This window comes from Pituophis catenifer, unplaced genomic scaffold (assembly GCF_029215685.1).
Source record: "Pituophis catenifer annectens isolate HBS135680 unplaced genomic scaffold, rPitCat1.0.hap2 SCAF_3, whole genome shotgun sequence".
In the NCBI taxonomy this organism is placed as follows: domain Eukaryota; kingdom Metazoa; phylum Chordata; class Lepidosauria; order Squamata; family Colubridae; genus Pituophis; species Pituophis catenifer.
In genome coordinates this window covers 166,716,353-166,739,912 of record NW_027256883.1, presented here as the reverse complement: position 1 = coordinate 166,739,912, position 23,560 = coordinate 166,716,353, and the positions used below count along the sequence as shown (strand labels likewise).

Genomic DNA, 23,560 nt, shown 5'->3' with positions numbered 1-23,560 from the left:
CCCAGAGACAACCTCCTTCAGCTTTTTGAATTTATTTATTTTTTAAAAATATATTCAGGCTTTAAAGGTGTTTTGATGCTATAAAAAGCTGAATGTCATATAATAATGTAATACAACAAGCCTTTCCGTGTGCCCCTTTCCTCCAATGTGGGCTACTTCGAAGTTAGTCATATTTTGATTTCTTCTGCTTATGGAATTTTTGTGTATGTTTTTGCTTTCCTTTTATTGCCCCCAGCAGTATGGTGAGTCATTGAAGAAGAAGTGACGCTTACACCCTGAATCAAGCCTTTTTTGTGTGTGTTTGTGTGTGTGTGTTAGTGAATTTGTATTGTTGCTATTAGTGATAAACAGAATTGTCTACAATTTTGGCTGATTATATCTGTGAAAGCCACATTCTTAAAACTTTTATTCAGTTTTAATCACCACCTGTTTATTACAGAAGTTCTAGTTCACAGGTTTGTAAACAGAAATTTTAAGCTATGCATGCTGTCTGAATAAAGGTGGTGTAAAGTCAGGGCATGTTTTCAGTCTATGAACTTTCTCTTCCTGATCAAATTTCTGTTGTCTCATAATGTTTTTTGACTTTTATGCAAATCACATATCTACAAACTATTACAATCAGTGATTGATTATGTGCCATCAAGTTGTATTGACTCTTAGAAATCACATACTGTAGATAGTCTCCAGAAAAATCTGTCCCCAACCTGGTTGTACAAGTGTTACATCAGTATAGATTGCAAAAAAAAAAAAAAAAAAAGTGTGCTGGAATATTGAACACAATATTTGGTGTCAAGTAGTGATCTTGACTGATCTCAAAAAGCCCCCCAACTTCGATGATGAAACCTTAGTATTGTAATGGGAGTCTGCCAGGAAATCCTAGGGCACTTTACTAGACTGGGGAATTGGAAACCAGTTCCATATTCTTATTGAGAAAACTACTTGCATGTAATGATGTAACCTCTGGTAGTTGAGTACATCAAGTCTTCCGTTTATTTCATAAAAACCTAGCGCTCAAGCAGCATCATGAAATAAATAGATAAAAATTATTTCATCCCAGTTCAAGCTTCCTTGGGAATAATTCAATTTGAAATTAAGAAGACTTATATGTAAAACAACATTATTAGAACTGGGCTGTAAAAATGGTTTGAATCTGATTAATAATAGTTCCTTAGTGAATTTTATTACATACAGGAAATTCTTACTTTGCTGCTGATAAATATATTTTGTCATGTTTAAACTGAAATTTGAGTTTGTTTTTGTTATTTCTGATGTATGGCAGAAGCGTAAGCATAACTGGAATGTACCACTTTAAACTATAGGTTAGATTAACGTACATGTATGCCTGGTCTTCTTTTAAAAGAGGATTTCTGCACATGAAAAGGGAGAAATCATGCTAGAAATGTTTAATCATAATATCTAAGCTACATCTGCTCAACTTGCACTCTTTAATAGTACATTCCAGAAAGAAGGATACCATCTCATCTGTGTGATAGCTTTATGCAAGATTATCCAATGAACTTTTGAGCCAAACAGTGTTGAATCTAGATTTCACAAGGCATTGTTACCCCACCTAGTTCAAAATTCAGAAATCCCATAAACAAATGTCATAACATTGGGGATCTCCATAGATCTATTGTACCAGTATGTGGTAAACAGATTTGTTGCAGCATAATGCATGATGTCCTTCAAACTCTATATTTCAATATTTAAGTGTATAAGCATGAATTCTATACTGGTATTGGTAATTACTGGATTCTGGAAGTATGTGACTACTACTGATATATTGCAAAGAATTCTGGTGACAGAATAATGTGATCGTGTATATGAAGAAAAAAGTCTTCAGTATTTTGACTGTATTTATATTTTAAATGAATCAGATGTATTTGTATGCATTAATAATGCAGCTGGGGAGAGTAATGCACCAAGAGAGGGGATAGTAAAGTCCATGAACATTTTATTTATTTAAACAATACAGCATAATATTCTCATGTACATTCCATTCCCCAGGCTGTATTTATTTTTCCATTTTGTATTATTTCTCTCCCCCCCCCAAGTGTTTGAGGAAATATTAAAATATTTAATCAGCGAAGAGAAGCATCCAGTGTTGATATTTCTTTTACCAAATTTTGAATACATTTATTCTTGGAGAAGGAATGGTACATTATGCTATATAAGCTTTAAGTGGTCCATGCAGTACCTTTTAAATAAATGATCATAGTATACAAGAGTGAATGAACATGGCTTCAGTGTTGACTTCTGCATTTTACAAGTGCCATACTTTCCTTCTCAATATGTTTATTATCTGTTCCTGAGTTCTTCAGTTGAAGGTATAATTAGTTGATAAAAATAGAGATGTCAAAGCTTGGCTCTAGTATTGTAACATATGTTTAAGTCTATGGTCAGGTATGTTATGATACCTAGCTATGTTGCGGCACGAAAGAGTAGAACAGATCTTTGTACAGCAGTTCTGATATTTAAACTTATATGGTGTGCATAATCATAGGTCCCTGTGCTCCCAGTTTTGTTCCTAGCCTTAAATTAGTGCACACTTCTGTGATTTGTTTGATTGTGCCAGCTCTCAATTATATTTTAGTTAGGATCTGCAAATCCTTAACTTAAAAACAACTTAAAGTGTTCTGCATTAGGAAAATATACTTAAGCTAGCTGTATGAAAGAACATTCAGGAAGAACTGATCAGATAGCATTGGTCTTATATTTATATGGACAATAAAAAGTACCAGTAGTCTTTGGTTGACAACTGGCCTTTTTAGCAACCTTTCAATTTCAAGTAAAGTATATTGAGAAATGTATTTGACAATATGCAGGAGTGCATACAGAATTTCTGTACTCCATCCTCAGCCTTGAATACATATACCCTAGAATTGTGATGGGATGAGTGAATTAATTATAGAAGAAATGTTTCCATTCAGGATAAGACCTTTACTAATTTTTCTGGTAATTACATTCCAGAACTTGTCAGAAATTTCAGAAAAAAACTTAAGAGGAGGTAAAAGGCTAGGAAGAGACTTTTATTTTATTCTTAAAACCTTCCTAAACTCTTCAGCTTATCAACATAAACTTTGTGTTCAAAGGATTATGTCCAAGGATAAGCAGAAAGACAACTACCTTATTTTAGGTAAAACTGATTGATATGCTGTCATAAAAATCCATTTTTAATTCAACTAAGAAGGCTAACATTCTTATTTAAATGATTTAAATCTTCTTTCTATAAATATTTTTTTGACAAAATTTAGATTTGAAATGCATAACAGTGTAAATATTTAAAAAAATCATTTCCATTCAGTTGTATAACAGTATAGTAGTAGAATGGTAACCTGGAGGATCTATCCAACCGTGGTGATGGCAAAAATGTGACAATAATTAAAAATAAGATTTGATGGTACAACTTAAAATATTCTGCATTAGGAAAGTATACTTAAACTAGCTGTATGAAAGAACTGATGAGCTAGCATTGGTCTTATATTTACAGTATATATTGACAATAAAAAGTGCAGGTAGTCCTTGGTTAACAACTCTCCTGCTTAGCAACCTTTCAAACTTACAACAGCTCTGGAAAAGTAGTTTTACAACTGATCCTTGAACTTATGACAGTCAAAGTGTACATGGTCACATTATCACAATTCAACTGCTTTGCAACTGGCATGCATTTATGACAGTCACAATCACATGTTGCCGTTCGTGAGCTTCACAGCCAGCTTCCAACAAGCAAAATCGCTGGAAAAGAAGCTGGCAGTAAATTGTAGTAAATTGCAAGTCACAGCCAACTTGAATGATTCATTGAATGACCACAGTGATACTGACAGAAGTCAACATAATCACATGTTTCACTTAATAACATTGCTCATTGGTGGCATTGCCAGTCACAATCAGGATTATTAAATGAAGACTATTTGTAGTCCATAATTCTTTTTAAAGTGGCTGATTGTATTGTCATCACAGTTTTGTGTCCCAACAGTTTTACATTTTTTTTCTTACCCAGGAGATGGCTGAGTAACTCAGTAGCTTGATTGTGTTTGTTTAAGAGAAGTAAGTACCGGCAATTTGCTATTACTATTAAAGTAACAGTATAATATATTTTTTGATGGATACATAGCAAAATGTGTTTAATCAACACCTATTCCCACTTTGTTAAGCGACCAAGTTCCTTTCCAAGGACTAGGTCATTAAGTGAAATGATCACTCAGTGTACACATGACTGAGAGATTACTGGTTACTGCCATCTCATTCAAATAGGGTTTTTTTTATATAACTAGACCAGCATTACTGTCACTTTGGCATGCAATGTTGTCAAGTGCACAAAATTTGGTTGTAAATGCATACATTGGTAGGAAAATAATTTTATTTTCCTTATTACTATATTTGTGAGTGGTTGCTAACTGAGGTTGTATGTATAATAGATTGTCTAAAACGCTGAGCTTGTCAGCTGGAAAGCTGACATCCAGGTTTGAGACCGAGTGCCATACAACGGGAGTGAGCTCCTGTTACTTGCTCCAGCTCCTGTCCACCTAGCAGTTTGAAAGCAAATGAGAGTAGATAAATAGGTACCACTTCAGTGGGAAGGTAACAGCATTCTGTGCATCTTTGGCATATAGTCATGTTGGCCACATTACCATGGAAATGCTGTTTTTCTTCAGACAACACTGGCTCCCTCAGCTAAGAAATGGAGATGCGTCTCGGACATGACTGGATAGAGGAAAACGTTACCTTTAAAACATTTCTATACTCTTCAGTTTCCATAATGTTCTGTTTCAGGCTACACACTTATAAACACACAGAGAAGTTTGAAAACTTTACTAGGAGATTTTCAAGGAAATAGCAAAGGAAAAGTGTGGGCAAATGTGCGTGCACACACACATACATATAAGAAATCATGTCCCCTTTATTCCAGCAAGCTTGCCTTGAGCGAGTCCAAATCCAAAACGGTTGGTATGAGATGTCAGGCAAAGTTCAAAGGCCCAAATGTCATAGCAGGGTTTTCAGCTGGACCAGGTCCAGAATCAGTCATAAGATTCCAAGTCAGGAGGCAAGGTATGTTGGTTAACAAATAGTTATTGCCAATAGAGGGGCTTGAGCCTGCTACTCTTCTTAAATAGAAGCAACTCAGGAACTGCTCATTTGGAAGGGTGATATTCCTTTCTTGCGAGGAGATTTGCAGAGTGCCTTTGTTCTACCCTGCTCTCTGTGTGGCAAGCCCTTGCACTAGGAGGAGGAAACAGCTCAGGCTCCTCAACTTCTAAGACTGGCAGCAGACAGACATGGTTATTGGGCAGCACTGCCTCTGCCTGCAGCTGCCTCAGGCATCAGTTTGGCCAGCAACTCTGGAACTGATTGCTTGCTGTTGGTTTCTTTGTCAGAGTCTGAGCTGGCAATGATATATGGAGATTTATTATAACAACACACATCTAAGTTCCAAGCCATTTTAGGTTTTACATTTTGAATTGTGTTTGAGTACACAAGCCAAAGAGCTCAATAGTGGCCTAGGGATTAATAAGATTTTTACCATAGAAGTTTCCAGAGCTGGTTAATATTAGCCAGACTTCTGTGTTCAAGTGTAGTTGTAGCTAAAATAGGATAACCAGTCTTAACAGGTAAAATTGGTCACAGATCTGGATCAATGATCCTTTCCAGTTGGTGATCTTAATTCTTCATAAACAGGAATCTATCAGAGAAGAAATGTCAAAATGGTAGCCAAAGACCAGAGTGGAAGGAAGAACTAGCTAATAGTCGAGCTCTTTGTAATTCAGGCCATCTATTTTGAGAGCCTGTCCAGAATAATACAGTGGTCATTAGTATTGAAAGCCACTGAATGATCAAGAAGAATTAGCAGAGCTGTACTCCTTCTCCTTAGATAGATTACATGAAAGGCAGTAAACATGTTCTTAGGTAAGTATCACATATCCATCAAAGTTTTATAGCAGTTTTCTTCAGCATTTTAAGGATCACAAATAGTGATCCTTAGATAATATATAAGGATCACTACAATTCAATGTCATTCTAGTCAGATTCTTCAGGAATGATTGCCCCTTAGAGCAGGTGGGCTTTCTTGTAAGAAATGTATTACCTCTGAATCCAGATGCTGAATTCAGATAGTCCTCAAGTTATGACCACAGTTGGAACCAGAATTTTCGTTGCTAAATGGTATGGGCATTGTGAGTCGTCATATGATTGGACCTGATTTTATGACAATTTTTACCATGGTTCTTAAGTGAATCACTTAAGAATGTGATCATTTAGTGACTCGTGATAGTTATTTATTAAGAAAATGTATATGGCCATTCAACTCACCGGCATTCTGGATGGTTTACATAAATTAAACAAATTACATGGTTGTTAAGCTAATCTTGCTTCCCTAATTAACATTGCTTGTTGGAAACTTGCTGGGACAGTTGCAGATTGCAATCACATGACCAAAGGATGCAGCAACCAGTCATAAATACAAAGCAGTTGCCAAGCAGTTGAATTGCAGTCATGTGATCATGGGGGCAGTGCACTGGTTGTAACTTCAAGGACAGATCATAAATAACTTTTTCCAGGCTGTTGTATGAATGGAGAGTATGGGATAAAAGAAAGTAAGTGATCACACAATGGGGAATGCACACTGAAAGGAATGCGGTGGTATGGGGAGAAGTGAAATTACAAAAGTAAGCAGGCACACAGTGTGGTGCTGGAGGAAAATGAGCCACAAGCATGCAAATGGCCCAATGTATTCCCCATTGTGTGCCTGCTTACTCTCTTGTAATCCCTTCCTCTCTAGTGAATGTAAACATTACTTTCCTTCTTGCTAATTATCTCAGTAGTGGGGAAAGCAATCAAAAGGATGAGGGAGTGGGGAAAAGCAAAGCACAGTTCCAGTTATATTATTATCCGTTTAGTGCCTGTTTCGCTTAATGAGAGAGCTGCTGGTCCCAGTTGGTCATTAAAATTTATAGCAACTTTTTATGATAAGGGAGAAATAAAACATTCCAATATATAATATATTCAATTGAGATATGATGGACAAGGTAGATAAATCTTCATGCCAGTAGTTTGGGGTCAAAGAGAAAGTGAGCACTAGATTTGTGGCAGCCATTTGAGGCTGTCCAGATCAAGAAACAGATTCCTAAAATTTGGACTAGAACTACTCTGATAGAAGCTATAGCCATGATGGTGAACCTATGGCACATGTGCCCAAAGTGGCATGCAGAGCTATGTCGCCTGGCACGTGCGGTATTGCCTGTTCCTCTTCCGGGTTTCTGGCATGCATTTACGTGCGATGATCAGCTGGCCTTTGTGCATGTGGCAGTGCCGAAAACCAGAAAAGCTGGTCTTCCGTTTTCCGGCATGGCCAGCAGACCAGCGCTGACCAGCTGATCGGCGTGTGCACATGCGCAGCAGTAACTGGAAGACTTGCTGGCTGGCACACATGCACGTCCCGGAAACCAGAAGTACCTTATCTGGTGTGCGCATGCCCCCTGGGCAGCTCCTCCTCCTGGTCACGGCCCTGACGAGTGCACACAAAGTTCTCCCTTTTCAGCATGTGGTGCTGCCCGTATGCACACGTGCTCTGTTTTCAATACTTGGTGCCGAAAAGGTTCGCCATCACTGAACTATAGTAACAGATACATTAAAGCTGTATTTTCCTTCCTCTCTTGGTCACATAACTGTACTTCAAGTGGTCAGCAATCAGGCTATTATGACTGTCATGAGTTATGACCATGATAGTCAAGATCTATTATCATAAGGATTACCAGTATGTATTCACTTATTGTTTTACACTATTAATATTATTATTCTGGAAGCTATTTGACCTTGGTATCTTTTATATGGAATTTTTATGGAAAGACTTATTCTACTTTAGTCACTATTTAGAAACATTTGAATTTAGTAATATGAAGAAGCTTGTGTTATAAAGGTAGTCCTCACTTAATCATCAAATTACTGAAATGTATTCAGTAACCAAAATTACAAAGGTGCTGAATTAAGGGACATAAACCAATGCCTGAAGTTATGAATCTTGTAGCACCCTACAGTCCTGTATAGCAGTCTGGGCTGTTAGCAACCCATTTGTATTCACAGTGGGATGCCAAGGTACTCACGATCATGTGATCGCCATTTGCAATCTTACCTGTTAGCTTCCTCTGAAAGTCAACAGAAAAGCAGGCAAGGAAGGTCTCAAGCTCTTGCAGGACTCCTCCTCGTTCCTGGAGGATGGCTGAAAATGGTCCATTATGGGATGAACCTTTTTCAGCCAGTCTTTTAGAGAGTGGAAGGATTGCTAGATTGATTTTGCCTCATAAAGGGTGGAGTCCCTCCACCAAGCAGCCCTTCCGCTCTCAGAAATGCTGGGTGAAAAGTCTATGACAAAAGCCAAAGGGGTTTTTAGCACAAGGTGTTTACCAGCCTGGAGTGTTTGGAGCCATGTGGCTCCAAGCGCCCCATCCTAAAATCCCATTTAACTTTCATCATGGACTTTTTCAGTCAGTGCCTTTGAGAGTGGAAGGGCTGCATGTCAGATTGATTTTGCCCATGTGGGGTAGAGTCCTTCTATCAAGCAGCCTTGCCATTCTCAAAGGTGCTGGCTGGGAAAAGCCTTTCTATCCTTCAGAAAAATAGCATTTACTTATTTTCTAGCCAGAAAGCTAGTGAATTCAATATTTCTAAAGGCTAGAAAGGCCAACACACAGAGTAGAGGGGAACCGGTATGCTGGGACAGAGAAAGGATGTTCAGGTGCTTGGGTTCAGAGCTTCCTTTCTCTGGCCTAGCAGTGCAGATTCCTTCTACACATGAAGCGGAGGGCAGGGGGCGGCCTGCAGTTGCCTGCAGAAAGGACTCCTTGAGTTCCTAGCTTCCTTTCTCATGACCCTTTGTGTGCATGAATGGGAGTTGAGTGCCCTCTTTTGGCAGGTAGCTCTTTTACGTTATCAATTTAGTGACCCATGCAGTCGGTTAGCAACTGCACCTGAGAAGGCTGGGATGTGATCAATGAGCAAGGTGGTCATGTGGGTGCCTCGCTTAATGATCGCAATGAATTAGGACCAAAATTTCAAGTCCAGTTGTGGTTATAAGTCAAGGAATACTTCTGTGCCCCTTGAAATTGGAAAAATCTGTTTCCTCTTTCACAGGAGTTCATTAATTTCATAAACCTCATTTCATAATTATAAGCCCCTTCACAACTGTAAGTTGTGAAAATGTCATACAAACAAACTGCTTTGCATGTATTTATGAGATTATGTTCATAAAGACATACCATCTTAAGCATACATCAATAAATCTTTTTCTAGGTAGAGACTTTTTTAAAGCAACATTTGCAATTTACATTTGATGGTTAAGTATAATTCAGGAAGGTGAAGCATTTCTTCTTAGGTTATTATTTCCCAGAGTTCAACATGCTATGATTTAAATATATACCTGGAAGACTTGATGAAATAGACTGCAATTTTGATGTCTGATTTATTACTGGTTCTTTAATCATCTCATAACTTAAAACATCTGTGTTGTGCTTCAGCATAATTACACTGTACACTGTGGTTGGTTTTTTGTTCAGCTTTGTGGCAAAGAGCACTTGTTCAGTTGAACTTCAGTTAAATATTTGCTTTGTCATCATGACTCTGCTCATGTTTTTTTCATCCTCCTTGTAATCTGTTATCTCTGCAGGTTGATATCAACTTTTTACTGAACAAATTGTAAATTTTTTGAAAAAATGTTTTCACTGCAGTTTGGTTTTGGAAAAATGCTTAGAAGAAAAGATAGTCTGCTTTTCAATTTGTTTTAGCCTCAGTTACATATTAGCTGGAACTGATACTGAAACCATTCCAAGTGGCAATGCTGGGTGATGAAATATGACACATGGAAGGGAAGAGAATTGGCAATCAGCCTTGATGCATAAATAGCCCTTTCCCCTTTGAAGTATGTTTACAAGATTGAAAATAATGACATTGCAAGCTGTGTTTTTTTCTTTAATTTGAAGAAGCAATTAAAATGCTTTTCTAATGTATATTGTTGAGCTGTGATACTCTGTAAATATGCAGTTTTCTTAGTATTCATGCACTTTTTATGTATTTTATAAGAATTCTGGATTTTGAAGGAAGATGTCAAGGCAATTGTTGGATGAGCATTCTGAACGTAATCCTGTGGCCTTCATTGTTTTTACTTATCAATTTTGCCTTTTGTCACAATTAAAGTAATGTGTTTAAAGGAAGCAGATTAACTGGCTGATTTTAACAGGTATTGCTTCATTCATCTGATTGTAAATTACTATAAATCTTACTTGATATATTGATTTATCTATTATCCTCTTAAACCACGCAATAAAGAGAAGCAACAAGCAACAAGTAAAGTATTTATCTTCACTTAGTAGCTTTTGTCAACTTGGATCTATCTCATAGCATTTGACTGAGCCAGCAGTTTAGAATATAATCCTCTCTTTCTCAAAAAAAAATCTTGATAGTTTATTTAACGCAGTTCACTGCCTAGATGATTGACTGCTATGGCATCTAATTATATCATTTTGCAATCTAAAAATAATATTTTTCACATCATGTTTTAAAAGAGATTAATGACAAGTATAATTCTTGATGGTCTGGTTATATTTATTCACTGTTGCATTCAGTACAAGGTTTGTTTATAAATATGTAAAAAACAGAATAAAAGCAGAACTAGCTAGTCATCACTTTTAAGAGCTGCAGAAAGAGCCATCCCCTCAACGACTCAAGGTGAATATTATAGTACCTTAGTGAGAAGCAGGGATATGGAAGCAATCATCACAATATAATGGAGGAAGGATGGGAGATAATATCCAGAATTTTGTGGTAAGAGTTGAAGTAGAACTACAGGTAGACTTCACTTACTGACTGCCTTGTTCAGTGACGGTTCAAACTATGGTGCTGACTATAACAACCAAGGCTCACATTTGTGACCTTTCACCATGTCCCTCTGTCATGCGATTGCCACCAGTACGTGTTGTCTTGTGATTGACCTATTGTTTTTCCTTTTTCCCCCTTTGCAGAGCGGAGAGATTGGAGGTGAAGAGATATACAAGAGAATATGCAGGTACACAATGGGGAATACTTCGGACTATTTGGGTAGTAACTCCCATCATGATCGGGGTGCCAATGCTGCCACCTTCCTTTCAATCCGTATTCCCCATTGTATGCCTGCTTATTTTTCTGTAAACGGGTAGCAGTGGTTGTGGTGTTCAAGCCCAGGACACTGCTTGGATTTTTCTCTTTTTCCCTCTCCCATCCTCCCTTGCAGAACAGCAAGACAGCTTAAGCAAAGGGTGAGGGGGGAAAACATACCTATATTTGGTTGAGAATAAAGTACCTAAAATGGAAGAGAGGCATTAAATGAATGTTCTCTGCTAGGTAATAATCCATTGACTATTAGCTTTATCCATAGAGCTTATTTAAATTATTCTTTGATTGCTATTCAAAGTTTTATAACGTGAGAGATAAATTGCCAATATAGTCTGATTATATTCTATACCATAAAAGAAAGTGCCTGAGTTGTGGTCTATCACCTGATGACTTCATGGACATGTCCATGCAAGTTCTTGGGCAACAGTACTGAGGACAATAGCTATTGCCTTCTTGCAAGGTGTTTGTTCATTTTCTTACAGTGTTCCCTGAAAATCTTCCATTTAAGTGTTTTCGATTCTTCTGTTCCTCAAAATATGTTTCTCTGTGTATTCTTTTCTTCATTTATTACATTTATAGTTTATCTTTTGTAGATGACCTCAAGACAACATATATAGTACCAGGTATTTTTCTCACAACAACACAGTGAGATAGGTTGGGGTGACAGAAAATGTTATCTAGCAAACTTCTGTGGCTAGTACAGGCTTCCATGGGGTGGTATGGTGGGGAGAGAAGCAGGAGTACCACAGTGACCCTGTAGTAGTCTGTAAGGGCAAATTACCGTGGGCCTGTTGCAGTCGTTATAATTTTGAAATGGGGTCATAAGTAGCTTTTGGTGAGTTGGTCATAATTTAAAATGTTCGTTAAATGGTCTGTCGTACCTCAAGGATTACCTGTATTCATTTTTTTCCTGAGTAGCATAGATCTTTGATTCCTGCTAAATGGGAATTGGAGAAATTGAGGAGCAATAAGCTGACCAGTTTGTGGGGGCAATAAGCTGACTTTGTATAAATATACAAAAGTATGAAGGCTATTGCTTAACGCATTGTAAGCCGCCCTGAGTCTCCGGAGAAGGGCAGCATATAAATCAAATTAAAAAAAAAAAAATTGTTGCCCAAACAGAATGTTAATGACATTGTTCAAGCATTGATATTGGGCAGGAGAACAGAGTGTACAATTTGTTTTTAAAGACTGCAATATTGAATCTTCAATTTGTGACAGACATGGAAAAACATCAAATCAGTATACTGAATCTTATTTTGACTAGTGTCATTCCAGTCTCTTTATATTAAAATATATAAGAAAGGAAATAAAAAATGAATATAAAGTAAGAAAAAAAAGAAATTAAACTTCTAAAATGCAAAAGCAAAGGAAAAAGCAACTACAGAAGGTATAAGTGCAGTTATAAATTTAACCCTTACTCTAGGGTTACAACATAAATCTTTTTTCCTATAATCTATTATTTCTAATCATTAAAACCATAAATAATATATTCCATTTTTTTCTGTCTCACACAAGTCTAAAGAGGTTTCCAGTCAGCAATAAAGACAGATATTTTCTCTGATCAAAGGAGTCAATTTGTCCATCTCAATAAGTTCCATATTTTTCACTAACTATTCTTCCATTGTGAGTAGTACCAAATCTCTCCATCTTTTTCTTTTTTTGGGGTCTTCCTTTACCTTTAATTTCTGCCAACAGCAGTTCAAAAGCATGTAAAAAATGCAAGTAGAAAAATAGGGACCACTTTGGTGGGAAGGTAACAGTGCTCCGTGCGCTTTCAGCGTTTAGTCATGCCAGCCACATGACCACGGAGACGTCTTCAGACAGCGTTGGCTCTTCGGCTAAGAAATGGAGATGAGCACCGCCCCCTAGAGCCGGAAACGATCAGCACGCATGTGCAAGGGAACTTTTACCTTTTTATACCTTTAATACTTTAGTTTCTAATGGCACTCTGAAGTTATAGTCAGCATCACAATTCACATCTCCATAGTTACAGTCAACATCACAGTATGTATAACTTTTGTTTTGTAAAATCTACGAATTACCTATACTCTTTGATAATAAACAAAAAAAAAATTCCTATGAAGGTCTGAAAGATTTGGTTCATTTGTCTAATTTATTTCCAATTTATTCAAAAACACTTTCACTAAAAAATAATTGTCCCAGTATCAATTTTAAACATTCTTACATCTTGTTAAGCTTTTTGCTAGAAGTTCTTAAGTTTTAAAATCTTTTATCTTTATTGGTTTGTAATACAGAAAAAATGATAATTCTCCAAGTAGACTCTTACTCTGCTATTCTGAAAATCTCTTTCTCTTTATTTATTAGATTTTTATCCTGCCTTTATTACTTTAAAAATAATTCAAGGCAATGAACATGCATAATGCTTCCTTCTCCTCCTCTTTTCCCTACAATAACAATCCTTTGAGATGTACTGGACTGAAAGACAGTGACTGACTCAGAGTTACCCTGCCAGCTTTTCTTTAGTTATAAATTAATTATATCCAGAAGAGATTACGAAATGAGATATGGATGAACTTTTTGTTCATATAATCTACATTATATTCTGTGCAACATACTGTGTAGGATGTATATTTTGCATCTTGGAAGCAGCTATCATTCTTGTGAATGCTGGATGGCATTACAACATATACATTTCACCAAAATGTTGTAGTACGGATTGATAAATTTTATTTAATCCCATAAAGCATGTTATTATCTTAAATTTTTTTCCATGGTGTATGTAAATGGTACAGTTTTTCCCCTTTTCTTTCTAATCTGCCTTTTGAACTTTTTGCTTGTGTCATGAGAAATTCTGAAAACATTAAAGAGATTAAACAAGGAGAAGTTTAATATAACCTTCTGCTCTATGCAGATAATATAATTTATTTTCTATATGAGGCAGATTCATTAGTTATCTAATTTCACAAGTATGTTGAGTTTGATATCCTGCTTGGTTACTTCATTTTTCCCCCCATTCAATCATGTTCAATTGTGGAGGTTGCCTGAGAAAATTCCTGCCGTTTTCTTGGCAAGGCTTTTCAGAAGTGGTTTGCTATTGCCTCTTTCCTAGACTGAAATAAAGTGACTCGTCCAAGGCCACTCAGCTGGTTTTGTGCCTAAGGCAAGACTAAAACTCACAGTTTCCTATTTTTTAGTTTGATGCCTTAACTACTACATCAAACTGGTTCTGGTCACTTCATAACCTGGAGCAAATCAGAGTTGATCGTGGTTTAGCAAACAATGAGCTGACCAAATGTACAGGTAGTGAGTACTAAACTATGTGGATAGTAAAATTAGATGAAACTTGATGCAAACAACAAATGTGATAAGATTAAGTAGGTGTAAAGTGATCAACACTGGGACGTAGACACTTCATATCTGCAGTGCTGGATTCTGAGTTGCCTATAAGTATACAGGAAATGGATCTTGTGGTCACAGTGAGAACTCAGCAAGGATGTCAACTCAGTGTGTGACAACTATGGAAAAAAAAACTCGGCTAGGATCATTAAGAAAAGGTTTGAAAATAAAACTGCCAGCATTGCAATACCTTTATGCATATTTATGATTTATCCACCTCTGGAATACTCTATCTTGTTTGTTTACTAATTAGATTTATAGGGCTGCCCATCTCAAAAAAATGCAACTTTGGACAGCGTACAACAAAATAAAATAAACAATAACCCCTCCCAAAACCCATCAGCCACATAACATTAAAACATATATAATCTACAATCTATAGATCTACAATCTATAATACAAAGTATAAAAATGGCAACTAAGCACTATAATAAAAACAATAAAAGGGGACCCCAGACAACTGGTCACTAATATCTGGGGAAACAGCTCTTAACAGGTTTTCTAAGGGATTAGAGTTGAGGCCTGGGGTAGGGGAAGAATAATTCCAGAGAACAGGGCAACCACAGAAAAAGTATGCTTATTAGGTCCTATAAGATGACAAGAAGGAATCTGGAGTATCTCTTGATGGGAATGTGTGAGGTGGGTAGATGTTTTTGGGAGAAAGCAGTCCCTCACGAAACCCAGTCCTTTGCTGTGTAGAGCAATAAAAGTGGTAACCAGTACTTCTTTAATCACACCCAGAAGCCTACTGGGAGCCAGTGTGGCTCATGGAATAGTGGCACCATCACTCATAACTACCTATATTACTGCATTTTAGACCAACTGGAGCAGTGATGAAATCTGAACCGGTATGCTTGCCACTTATGCACGCTAAGCGTGCGCTGTGTGTGCACATGCACAGTGCACACCAAACATGCGGTGTGTGCGCATGTGCAGTATGCACAAAACACACACTGCGCATTTGAAAAACTACCGGTTCAGGCGAACTGGTAATTAGCTACGATCTGACGATCACCTGTGCCACACGGTTTAGCTTTGCTAGAAAGCAGGATTTCCTGCTTTTTAGCGAAGCTAAACTGTGCGCCACAGCTGATCCCCCCCTCACTGTTCTACTTACATTCCCAAGCCGCCTTTTGGTGCATGCTGAGCGCACGCATGCGCAGTACATACCAAAAGGAAGCTTGGGAAGGTAAGTAGAACAGCGAGGGGAGGATCAGCTGTGGGGAGCAGTTTAGCTTCACTAGAAAGCAGGAAATCCTGCTTTCTAGCAAAGCTAAATCATGCGGCACAGGTGATCGTCAGATTATAGCTGTTTTTTTACTATCTGTTCGCCTGAAACAGTAGTTTTTATCACTACCGGTTCGTCTGAACTGAAGCAAACCAGTAGTATTTCACCCCTGCTCCGAAGGCCACCTTTACACCCACAGCGGTGGGGCTCCGCCCAAGGGAGAATCGGGGGCCTGAAATTTCCAATCAGACTGCACACAAAACCCATAACTATTCAGTCTTGGTAAGGTTTAGTTTACATCCTATTCTTCCCCATCAAGACCCCAAAAGGAACATAACAGACCTGGAAAAAATGCAGAAGACTGCAGTTATAACAACCAAGGAACTCAAACACATTCCTTATGAGAAAAAAGTAGAATATTTAGAATTCTAGTTTGGAAAAAGGCAAAGAAATAGATACATAAATGTATAAAATTGTGTATGGCATGAATATGAAACTGAATAGAGACAATTTTCCCTCACAAAACATTAGGATAAGAGAATATAAGTGGAATTTGATTGGAAGGAGACTTAGAACAGAAAAAGAAAGCATTTCTTCATACAGCATGTAATTAATTCATAGAATTCATAATACAAGACATGGTGATTACTACAATTTGATGGCTTTAAAAGATGATTGGATAAATTCATGATGGACAGGTCTGTTAATGACTGTGACATTGACAATTATTTATGTGAATTTCAGAATAACAAGCTTGATTATTATGTTGTCAGCCATATAAGGTCCTGTTAAAGAACATTAAATTTATTCCTTTGATCTTAAAATGAACTTAATAAATATATTGCACATAATGCACATTAGGGATTTATCCCCAGGAAAGAATGTTCTAAAGAATATTAAATTAATTCCTCTAGAGTGTGGCATTCCATATCAGTAAGATTTTAGCCATTTCATACCTTGGGAATTTATTATTGCTGATATAAATATTATCAATATTTTTATTGCATAACATTTAAAACATTTAATAAGTATTCAGTTGCCTTATTGCTAAAGTATGGTAGTAGTTTAAAATATTAGCCTTTGTGAATATTAAAAATAATATGGCTACATATATAGATGGCATAACAGGAAAAATAAGGGATATTTCTGGTTATTTATTTATCTATGAAAATCTTTTTGAGGTCTATATATTAATAATAATGTTATTTATTTATTTTATTTATTTATTTTATTCGGCTTATATGCCGCCCTATCTCACAATGGACTCAGGGCGGCTCACAACAATAAAACACAAGCCACAATATAAAATAAAGACTAAAATCTAAAAAAAAATTAAAATTAACCCTTAAAACCAATTAAAACTCCATCATCAGTCCAGGTCAAGGGATTTGAAAAGCCAAGTTTTTAATTCCCGGCGGAAGGTGCGAAGGTCAGGAGCTAATCGGAGCTCCAAGGGGAGTTGATTCCAGAGGGTGGGCGCACCGACCGAGAAGGCTCTACCCCTGGGGCCGCCAACTGCCACTGTCTAGCCGACGGCACCCTGAGTAGGCCCTCTCTATGGGCGCGAACCGGGCGATGGGATATCGTTGCTGGCTGTAAGTGGTCCGCCAAATATCCTGGTCCTAAGCCATGTTGGGCTTTATAGGTCATCACTAGCACCTTGAATCTCACCCGGAGGGCAACCGGTAGCCAATGCAAACTGCGCAGGAGGGGTGTAACATGGGAGTATCGGGATTCTCCCATCACAACCCGCACGGCTGCATTTTGCAGCTGAAGCCTCCGAATGGTCCTCAAGGGCAGCCCCATGTTATTCCTATTTAAATACCAGACACTTTGGTTCTAGTGACTTCAGTTGCAGAGAATCAACAAGAACAATTTGTTTTATGTTACAACTTATGCTTCAAGTTCCTAAAAATGCAACAATGTAATTTAGTCATATATTTTAATAAAATATGTTACAATTATACATGGAATTCAGCATGATGTATATAAGCATTATTAATAATAAAGCATGCTCAGACATCATATTAGTAAATAATATGATAACATGGAATTTGAAGAATAGTTCTAAATATGGCATTTCACCTGCTTTTATTCAAAATAAGTATTTTAAGAAATACAAACTGCATGTAGAAGAAACCTTACAAAATTATTCCAAATACCAGCTTGCCACTCTATACAGCCTATATCTTAATCAAGAGCACAGACTCTCTTTGAATGTTCCTTGATTGCTGGCAAGTATAGGAATTGAGAGACGACACCAGATAAGTTTTCTTCAGACATTTAAAGCAAGTCTTTATCTAGAATGATTTGTTTTCAATGTTTTTCTGAATGATTCGTAAACTCACAAATCACAATTGCCTTTGTATATTTTGCCATCTGTAATTTGTTTTATAATAATATTTGAATCTAAACAAAAGACACAACTACCCCCTTTTAACTTAGATTTAAAATCTAGATTTAATTTATAAAATGCCTTATCAGTCAGTTTTGCATCCAAGCACAATTCTACCATGCTGTAGGAGAATAACATATTTTTCTCCATTGTGGGTGGAGACAGCAGCCAGTGTGGGTAATCCTCATCCAATCAGCCTGAAGGACTGGGTCTATCCAAAGTTTAAATCCCGCCCTTGTTGCCGGGTAGACCAGCTTTTGACTCAGTCCTTCATTCAGGACTGGCGTGTGGTCTTTAGCTGTCTCTCTTTTAGCTGAATTTTAGCTGATTCTGATTGCTGTTGGATCTGTTTTGTTGGTGTGACTTCTCTGGACTATTCTGTGACTACGAATTTGGACATTCCTTTGGATTTTGGTGAATTTGGACTGTGCAGTGAGTGTTTCTTGTGGCTGGGGGTTTCCCCTTTGCCTCAAGGTATTTCCTCTGCAAAAGGGGTGGGAAGCCTCTCTGGACTATTGATTTGATCCTTTCCTGCTTAAAGGGGGATCGTTGGGGGCCCTTTGGAACTCTGCCTGGCTCAATTAGCACCAGCACCCTGTTCCTTCAATTGCGGTGGCCATTTTGTTTTCGTCGGGGGTGCAGTGTGGCTTCGTTTTCTGACTGCCTGGCTCCATTTTGTTAATTGCTGCCTAGATCGCCCACCTCCTTGCCTCTAAAGACCGGATCCTGCCACAGTGACCTGCCCTGTGTTCCCCTATAGCCTGCACAATCGCGTGGCCGCGCGGCAGGACTCTCTATCACCGTGTATCAGGTGGGAGCAATATTTTTCACTTCTAAGGACTTAACTCTTCCCTGCCTTAAATCACTGGGAGAAACCTCTGAGGCCTGCTTTTAAATCGCTGGGAGAAGCCTTTAATTTAACGCTGTATATTTGGGCAAGCTAATCCAATTGGACCCTGTCTAGCCTAATTCATTTACTGACGGCCGCCATTTTGTTTTTCATATACTGACACAGCGGCCATTTTGTGGAGTTTCCGCGCTCCCCTTTCAATTGCTAGACTGAACTGTTGGGTGCTGAGGGTCCCTGTGGAGTTTCTGCGTTCCCCCATTGGCATTTGATCACCCTCGTTCTCTATTCTGGTCTAATTCACCATGCCCAAAGCAGCCTCCAAATCAAAGCACGGCAGCAAGGCCGTAGCTTCCTTTGCTGGCCAATCAGATGACCCATCTGTTACCCCTCCTGTGCCTGCCCAGGCTCCTATTGTGGCTCCAGCTCCGCCCCAGAGGCATTATACAGGGCATAAAAAACATGGCGGTACTTCCTCTAAAGTGGAAAAGCGCCGAGATAAAGTGCTTACTAAACTTTGTGATAAGGCATCTCCAGTGGTCCAGTCCCCTGTTTCAGTTCCTCCAGGGACTCTAGATTCTATGTTTGCAGAGCCGGCTAAACAGGTCACCACAATTCCTGCTCCGCCTTTAATTTTGGACATGGTCAAGCGGCAGTGGGCTTCTCCTGGCTCGGCTCCCCTGCCCTCGTCTATTGACAGAAAAAACTTTAACGTCGCTTCTGACCTGGACTCGCTATTGCAACTGCCTTCTGTAGATGCGCCCGTGGCTTCTCTCTTACCTAATGCTAATGTCCCTGGGGGCCCTGATGAAGGATTGCGGCCTGAGGAGCGTCGTTCTGACCTGGTCCTCCAGAGGGCCCATCAGGGGGCGGCATGGGCTATCAAGGCATCTTCTACGGCTTCATTCTTCAATCGTACCAACTTGCTGTGGCTCCGCCAGCTGCAGGTGAAGCTTTCTCCGGATGACGCGCGGATTAAGCAAGACCTTAATAAGATTATTGCAGCTGTCCAGTTCTCTGCAGATTCGACTTTGAGCGCCACCCGTTTTGCAGCAAAGTCGTTGGCTTCTTCAGTGGCTGCTCATCGTTTGGTCTGGCTCCGCCACTGGCAGGCGGATGCCAGGCATAAGTGGCGGTTGGCTGCTGTTCCATTTGGAGGGGCCCGATTGTTTGGGGATGCCTTGGACCCCTTCTTGACCGAGACTCGTGACAAGAAGAAAGTTTTGGCTTCGGTTTTTCGTAGGGGGGATTCCCGTTATGTACCTTATCCTGTACGGCCTCAATCTCGGGCTTCTGACGGTGGGGGTCCTTCTACTTCTTCCGCCTTTTTCCCTCCTCCGCGGCCATTCCACAATTTTGGGAGGTCCTGGGGTTCCCAGGATATACTGTCCCGGGGAAAACCCTTCATGTCCAAATGGCCCTTTCGAGGGGGAGGAGGTCGTTCCTATCGGCGCCGTCACTAGTCGCATCTCTGACCCTCCCATTGGCGGCAGATTTGCCCTCTTCGCTGCCATTTGGGAGAAGTCTGTTTCGGATGAATGGGTCCTGGCCACCTTAAGATCAGGGTTGGCCATTGAATTCCTTTCCCCTCCCCCGAGCACCTTTGTCTGCTGCCCGATTTCTCGTGACACCGAAAGGAGGGCTCTTATGGCCTCTGCTGTTCAGCATCTCCTTTCCATCAGGGCTATCCAACTGGTCCCTGCTGACGAAATTGGGACGGGATTCTGTTCTCGGGTTTTTCTGGTGCCTAAGTCCTCGGGGGGGTGGAGACCCATTCTGGACCTAAAACGGTTAAATCGGTACGTGGTGTATCGGAAATTTAAGATGCAGACTCTTAAATCTATTCTTGACGGTGTTAGGAGGGGCGATCTCCTTTCTTCTATCGATCTGACTGAGGCCTATTTACACATCCCCATTCTCCCTTCCCACAGACGTTATTTGCGGTTCTGTTACGGGGGGGTTCATTATCAGTATCGGGCTTTGCCCTTGGGACTTTCGTCCGCCCCCCGCACCTTTACTAAGGTGTTGGCGGCTTTAGCCGCTTACCTCAGGCTCTCGTCGATCAGGCTCCTTTGTTATTTAGATGACATTTTAATTTTGTCGTCTTCCGCTCTCCAGGCTACCCGGGATATTCAGTTTACTCTTAGGATATTAGCTGCCCATGGTTTTTCCATTAACCTGGAAAAGAGCCATCTGATCCCTTCTACTTCCCTGGTTCATTTAGGGGCTCTAATTGACTCCTTACAGGGTAAAGTTTTTCTCTTCCCAGAGCGTCAGGTTAGCCTGCGGGAGTTGGTGGTTAAAGTCGAGGGATCTCGGAAGGTCTCCCCTTATATTCTTTCCCAATTTTGGGGGAAGATGATTTCTGCCATAGCCATTGTTCCTTGGGCGCAGCTCCATGCCTGGGAGCTCCAATGGTTTCTTTTACCTTTTCAGAAGGCGGGCAGAGGCACTTCTTCCAGTCAGATCCTGCTCCCTCCGGCAGTTCGCAGATCCCTTCGATGGTGGCGGTCCCCGGCCCTTTCGGCAGGTTCTCTCTTTCTCGAGCCCCAGAGAGTAGTGGTGACAACAGATGCCAGTCTCCGCGGCGGGGGGGGCACATTGTCAGGGTCAGCTCGCCCAGGGTGTGTGGAACGAGACGGATACTCGCCGTCCAATCAACTGGCTAGAGTTGCAAGCCATCTTCCTGGCCCTCAGGGCGTTTCGTCAACTTCTAGCCGGAGCCCATGTACTTGTCTTGACAGACAATGTAACGGCCAAGGCTCATTTGAACAAATTGGGGGGTACCAGGTCGAAGTCCCTATTGTCAGTGGCTTTGAAAGTCGGTCTCTGGGCGGAACGTCATCTCAGATCCCTTCGGGCGGAACACATCTCGGGCATCGACAATATTCAGGCGGATTGGCTGAGCCGACAACAGCTGGACAATGCAGAATGGCGCCTCCACCCCCAAATCTTCCAGGCTCTGGCCCGTCGATTCGGGACCCCAGTCGTGGACCTATTCACTACGCCTGCAAACGCACAGTTGCCTCGCTTTTTCACCCGGTTTCCAGCCCCTCAGGCGGAAGCTGTCGATGCCCTCCGAGTCCCCTGGCCCCAGGGTCTTCTATACGCCTTTCCTCCAACGTCTCTACTCCCCAGAGTGATCCGCAAGCTCTTGGACGAACGGGGGAGGTAATACTTCTGGCTCCACACTGGCCTCGCAGAGTATGGTTTGCGGACTTGGTTTCCCTCTCTGTCGCTCTCTCCTGGCGCATCCCAATCACAACAGACACTCTGAGTCAAGGGGCAATGAACCACCCAGACCTCCCGTGGCTCAATCTGACCGCCTGGCGGTTGAGCGGTTCTCTCTGAGCACGGCTAATATTCCGAACGATGTTATACATATAATTCAGGCCTCCCGTCGCCCTTCTACTAACAGAATCTATTCTGCCACCTGGCGGTCTTTCTGTTCTTGGTGTGACAGGAATGGCATACCTGTACTACAGCCTTCGATAGTGGACATTCTGGTGTTCCTACAACGAGGTTTTGCTGACGGCCTCTCTCCAAACACGCTAAGACGCCAAATTGCAGCCATCTCTTCGGTACTTACCTGCGGGTCCCTCTCGTCTTTGGCGCAGCATCCTCTAATTCGACGTTTTCTCCGCGGGGCCACTAACTTGTCCCCTCCCATTTTACACCGCTATCCCACTTGGGATCTACCTTTGGTCTTGGAGTCTCTCATGGGGCCTCCCTACGAACAGCGTCTCTGCGCTTGTTGTCGTGTAAAGTCGCATTCTTGGTGGCTATCACTTCGGCTCGTCGCATATCGGAAGTGGCTGCTCTCTCCACCAGGGCGGACCTTTGTGTGTTCCACTTGGATCGTGTCATCCTCCGTCTGGATCCAATCTTCGTGCCGAAAATCAACTCTGTCTTCCATCGGTCCCAAGAGCTCATCCTCCCGAATTTCTGCCCTCGTCCTTCTCACCCTCGCGAATGTCGTTGGCATACTCTGGATGTTCGCCGTGCCCTTCGCATCTATATTAAACGCACTGCATCCTTTCGACGTTCAGAAACCTTGTTCGTCTCCTTCTTACCCGTTTCTTTGGGTCTCAAGGTATCTTCTTCAACTATCGGTCGCTGGATCCGGCAAACCATCGCCTCCGCCTACGACTTCTGCTCCCTGCCGCGACCGCCTCATGTGACTGCCCACTCTACACATAGTGCAGCTACGTCAGCGGCCTGGGCTACGCAGGCCCCGTTGCTGGAGATTTGCCGTGCGGCCACATGAACCTCTCCAGCTCCCTTTATTAAACACTATAAAATTGACTCATTTGCCTCTGCTGAGGCAGCGTTTGGTCGGCAGGTGTTGCAGAGGGTTGTTGCTGGGGAGGCTATTTCGGATCAGCCTGGGCCCTCCCAGGTCTCGGGACAGTGAACTTGGGTATGTCCCACACTGGCTGCTGTCTCCACCCACAATGGAGAAGGGGCGTTGGTCCTACCTGATACGCTCCTTCTCATTGGGTGGAGACAGCAGCCAGACCCTCCCGGTTTTTTTGTGCCAGGCTGGTCTCGTTTTTCTCTCTCTTTCTTCTCTTATCTTGACCACACGCCGAGT

At 40.7% G+C, this 23,560-nt stretch overlaps 1 protein-coding gene across 5 annotated transcripts in view; it reads left to right on the top strand.

The window, feature by feature from the left end:
• ILRUN (inflammation and lipid regulator with UBA-like and NBR1-like domains) overlaps positions 1-23,560 on the top strand; it is a 58,105-nt gene that overhangs the window by 721 nt on the left and 33,824 nt on the right. The gene's annotated exons all lie outside the window — the stretch shown is intronic.